Genomic DNA, 6,000 nt, shown 5'->3' with positions numbered 1-6,000 from the left:
TAATATAATTTTAGCTCTTTAAAACAGTAGATACAAGGTATTCTGATAGCAGAATGACCTTTTAACTGAAAAATATTGGCTTAATGATATATGTTATTTTATCTTATTTTATTTTTTTGCGTCTAGCTGATACAGGGATCAAACTCTGGACCTTGGTGATATCAGCACTACACTTTAACCAACTGAGCTATCTGGCCAGCCTTTTATTTATGCCTTTTTAAATAAAATGTTACTTTAATAAAATGATTCTTCAATATTTGCCTCAGAAGATGACTTAGTATGATTTCAGAATTTTCATAAAGGAATGGATGAATTTACACTTTCGAAATATGGAAAATAGTATAAAATTATACTTTTCATTGAATTGTCACCTTTAATTTATATGAAAAAATATATTATCAAAAGATTTTTAGCATTTAAGCATTTATGATTATAAATATAAAATTATAGAAATATATCTGGTACCAGAAAGTTTCAAATGAATTTTACTGTGGATGAAAAATAATTTTTCAGTAGGAAAGAAAAATGAGGAAAATAAATATTTTCCAGCATAAATATTATAATAAATTTACCTAGCTCAAAATTATATATAACCAATTGTAAAGAGAAGCACTAAATATTGACTTATTGCTTTGTTGATCTGGGTCACAAAATAGAAAGATATGAAGAAATTATCATAAAGTCAAATTATCTAAATGTAGTATATTTTGAATACAGCATTAACATTATAACAATTATCATTGTTATTTTTTAAAGAAAATTAAATTGTACTATTGTAAAATTATAAATTCTTGTGTTATAGTAAAGCTATGAGATAATTATGAAATAATGTTAATAATTTATCCAGTATATTGAGCTGAACATACTTTCTTATTCAAACAGCAACAAACTGTATAAGTGCATGTGTGTATTTGCTATCATGAAATTGTAATAAAAAGAATGTAACCTACTTTCATTAAACATTAATTTCAGAGGATGAAAAATATGAAATAGTGGAAAGCCATAACTTAACCATTTCCATCATTGTAGCAGTTTTCAATCTAAGTAAATTTCTGATGACTTCAGATAGGCATGATAATTTTCTCCTTTTCAAACAAATCTTTTACTAAATAAGATGAATTGCTGTGAGCCCACATCGATGTATGTTTTGCCTATGGTTCTGTTCTTAAAAATCTCTGCACTTTAAGTTCGTGAAGTTGTACTGTAAGCCATCTTTAAAAGAAATACTATCAGTTCTACACAGATTATCTCAGAAAACAGGTAGATGGAATTCTTCCAAATTCATTTTACGAGGCCAGTATCACACTGATACCAAATCCAAATAAAGAGTTAGGGAAAAAATCCCTCAAAAAAATAGATGTGAATTATTCAAAAAATGCTACTATCCAGAATCCAACATCATATAAAAACAGTACCACATTTTACACAAGTAAGATTTATCACGGGATTACAATAACAATTTATTATTTGAAAATCATTCAGTGTTTTGAACGTGTTATAAAAGTCATTAAAACATTAATAGCATTATCCTGAGATGAAGAAAATAATTTGACAAAACTTAACTCCTATTCATTAAAAAAAAAAAAAAAAAAAAAAAAAAAAAACTTTAATCAAATTGAAAATAAAATGGAACTTTCCCTACCTGGTAAAAGGCATATATGCAAAACCCACAGCTAACATACTCAAGGTAAAATATTGAATACTTCTTAAGATAAAGTACAAGGTGAAAATGTCTGAATTGTAGACTTCCAATATGTTCAGTTTATTTTATGTAAATTCTGCCTTAATAGAGTTGTTATAAAAATAATTAAATATTTTCCCACTAAAAAAACCATAAAATGTGTCCTCTAAAGTTTACTTTAGTTTGTGTTTAATGTTGGAATACTTTTCATATTTTCATATTTCTACTTTTAATATTAAAGTTGTCACCATTTCTCCCTGGTTTTCACTTTTAAAAAATGTTTATAAAGAAAAAATATCTTTAAGTTAAAGATTTCTCTCCTTTTCACAGATAAGTAGTAAATATTCTTACAGATGTCCTTTTCTATACCATAAGGACATACATATCCACCCTACATACGCATACCATGTGTGCACACACATACACATGCACAGACACATACACCAACATATATCTGTACACACACACACATTAATCTTTCTCACCTTGCATGTGTGTGCACTTGCGTGCATTCTTTTTTCTATATATGTGTTTCCCTTGCCTTTTGAAGAATTTAATTCCCCATTCCATTGACATCAGTCTTGCCCATGCAACTTATTATGGACCAAAGTAATATCAGCAGAATTAATATATATTTATTCTTTGAAGAAGCTTTTAGAGCCATGAAATGATTCTGTCATCACTCTCTTTTATTCTCTCTCTCCTATGTAAACAGCAATTCTTCAGATCTACAGCAGTTCTAGATCTTGGAGAAACAGAATGTCAAGTAGAGCTTTAGTGAACATGTTATTTGCATCAGAAATGTAGTTCCTGTAAGTGAAATACAGTTGTTAACAGTAGAAGTGTAAAATGACAAAATTACTTTGAGTAGCTGACAATTTATTGTAAAAGTAAAGTATACCTAATAATTGAATGACCTAATAATTTCACTACCAAGTGTATACCAAGAAAGAAAAAATATATAAATATATAAATAAATGCATATGCATGTAAACAAGTATGTGTAAAAGTTATTTGTATAAATATATGAGTATATCTATATAAATTATTTGTACACAAATTTTCATTGCAGCTTTATTTGTAAAAGCAAAAATAGAAGTAATGAAGAAAGTATACCCTGAAGTACTAAACAGGTTGTAATGTAGTCCTATAATCAGATAGACTGAGGAGAAAAATTCTAACTACTGATACATGTAGCAACATGGATAAATTTCAAAAATAAGTTGACAAAAATTTAAGCACAAAGAGATATATACTGTATGTTTCTACTTGACAGAAGTTCAAGAGAGGACAAAATTAACCTATGGGAAGAAGAATTAGAAATCATTGTCTCTTGGAAAGGAGCAATTGTCCGGAAAGGTACATATGAATATTTCTGTGGATGGTGGATATTTTATATCTTGATTTGTGTTATAGATGCATGAGTATACACTTTTCTAAACTCACCTAAAATAAGTGTAATTTATTGTATTTAAGTTATACCTCAATAAAAAAAAGGTGAAGACAGAATAGAACATTTAAAATAAGGTTCAAATTTTAACTTATGCTCAATAATTTACTTTAGAAAACTGGTGGGAATAAATAAATATTCTTCCATTTAAATAAACTACTTACAGCCACGGGACCCTATCCCCAGCCCAGGCAAGTGAGCGCCTACCAGAGAGGGGCCCCCCAAAGAGGACTGAGACCTGCAGCAACCATGCACTCCGAGGCACCAGCATGACCGAACAGGTAGGCCCTGCCACAACCATTCCTCTCTTAGAAGGGTTCTGTGTTTGGTTTAATGTTACACTGATGCTGTATTGGATTTCTTAATAATTTTTTAACATCGAGCCCCACATTTTCACTTAGAACCTGTCCCAATAAATTATGGATTGTTCAAGCCTCCATGACACTGTAAACTGTCACAACTAATGTTGTTCCTATTAAAGGAGAAAACAAAATCTTGTGTACCTAATGCTGATTATTAGAGATTTTGATGATCAGTATATATGTCATCTTGGCTAGGCTCTAGTACTTATTCAACCAAACACTAATCTGGGTATTGCTGTGAAAGTATTTTATAGATGTGACCAACATCTACAGTCAGTTGACATTTATGGAAGGGATATTATTACTAATAACTTGAGCAAACCAGATCAAATCAGTTGGAAGTCTTGCTAACAGAACCAAAGTACCTCTGAGGACAAAGCAGTCTCAGCTGTGGACCGTGGTGTCAGCTCCTGCCAGAGAGTTTTCAGCCTGCCCTTCCCAATGGCCTGCCCTACAGATTTTGGAATTATCTAGCTGTTTTCCACAACCGTGTAAGTCAATTCCCTGCATAAATCTTTCTGTTTCTCTCTCTTTTTCCACCTCCCCCCTTCTCTTTCCTACTTTTTCCATTTTTTCTGTGGAAACTTGACTGATACAGAAGTTGGAGGAACAGAATTTAAGCTGGACTTTGAATTGGTACTAGGTTTTGTGGAATTGTTCTTCAAATAAGAGTAGATTTAAAGGCACTATTAACTATTTACAGTGGTATCGAGGGTTCTTACAGTCCATTGAGTAATGCAACAATAGAAATATGCAAACATCACGTTTGATATTCTTTATCAAGTACTTATAAAAGGCAAAGTTCTGAGTGACCATGTATTTGACACCTTAGAATATTTTAATCATTTAAGCTAAGGAGTTCCATGAGATTAACTGGTTTCTCCTAATTCTGCTAGACAAAAAGGAAGAGATTGGTTATTTATTCACGGCTCAAGTTTTGCATGAATTACATCAATGCTTCTCTATCTACTGTAAAGGAAATCTTTATTTCCTGCAGCTGCAGGGCTGAGATTCTACAAAATAAATCCAGTCTTGTTCAGTGAGTAGTTGAATTACCACCCAAATTGAATCCTCCAACCTCACAAGGCATCTGAAAGGAATGAATGGAATAGGGACATCCGAAAAGATACTAATGACTCTGAGGACATTGAAGCCCTAAATTCTGCTGAATCTTGGCCTTTCCACCGGTGTCTGAGGAGGGTTAGCCTGCTTTCACTGAGGAACCTGTGCTGGCCTTCCCTGATGTCATTGCATTGCAGGACACTGCGGATTCTCCTCAGGACTTGCCCTCATCACCTCTCTCTTCTTCTAGACCTCATACTATGCTCAAGTCCCAGCAGGCCTCAAATTGTGAGGTACAAGATTAATTGTGCTACACCCCAAAAGAACTGCATTTTTTCCCTCAACTTATACAGACAGAACTCTGGGGAATGTGAGTGGGAATGGATAACTATGGTTTGAAATATTGGCAGAAAATATATAAAGTTGGTTCAGGATGAATTTACTGATATTAATTCACTAAGCAGAGATTCCAAGTCTATTGTTTTAGCTCAAGGGTTTAGAAGCGGCTCTAACAGTTTGTTAATTTGGTTGGCTGAAATATGCATCAATAAGTGGTCTACACTAAATAAATTAATTTGCCAACATTGCTTTTTATATTGTAAAGGGAAATATCCAAAGATTTAGAGAGACTGAAATGTTAGAGTAGAGTTATCATGTAAGACCTAATCACCCATCCCAGGACAGTCCATAGAACACAACTTTCACCATGACCCTGGGATATAAATTTGTGAGTGGAGCCTGTGTCATGGACTGAATTGTGCCCCTCACCAAATATATATGTTAGGGCCTAACCTCCAATGTAATCATATTTGGAAATAGGCCTTTGAATAATAGTGAGAGTTTAATCAGGCCATGAGGATAGGGCTCTCATGATGGGATTAGTGCCCTTATGAAAGGAGACACTAGTGAGCTTGTTCTCTCTCATGTGCATGCACATGTGTGCACCAAACAGGAATAAAGAAGCCATGAGGTACACAGCGAGATGGTGGCCAGCCGTCTACATACCAGGAAGAGAGCCCTCACCAGAACCTGGCCATGCTGGCACCTTGATCATGGACTTTTTAGCCTCCAAAACTGTGAGAGAATAAATCTCTTTTGTTTAAGCCACCCAGACTATGGTATTTTGTTATGGAAGCCTGAACTGATTCATACACTAAGCATCTTTGAAGAGCTCTGTGGTTACTCTTCTTTGAATGTCACAAATTACAGTAGGAACTGCAGCCACTGAATTGGGATTCCTAAGTGCAATGGAAATAATTGGATCCTGGGGTAGCAGGGACATTATGGTGGCATTTAATCACCAAAGACAAGGTGGGCATGAAAATAAGAGACAACAGAAATGAAGCAGTAATTACAATAGTCTGATCTGCAGAGACCTATGGCATTGACAAGTTAATCATGGTATGCCTTGAAAAGAAGAAGATGGGCAGCCTACTAAATTCTTA

The sequence above is a fragment of the Cynocephalus volans genome, chromosome 3 (genome assembly GCF_027409185.1).
Source record: "Cynocephalus volans isolate mCynVol1 chromosome 3, mCynVol1.pri, whole genome shotgun sequence".
NCBI lineage: Eukaryota > Metazoa > Chordata > Mammalia > Dermoptera > Cynocephalidae > Cynocephalus > Cynocephalus volans.
The sequence above is the reverse complement of the archived record's forward strand: the minus strand, read 5'-3'. Positions refer to the sequence as shown.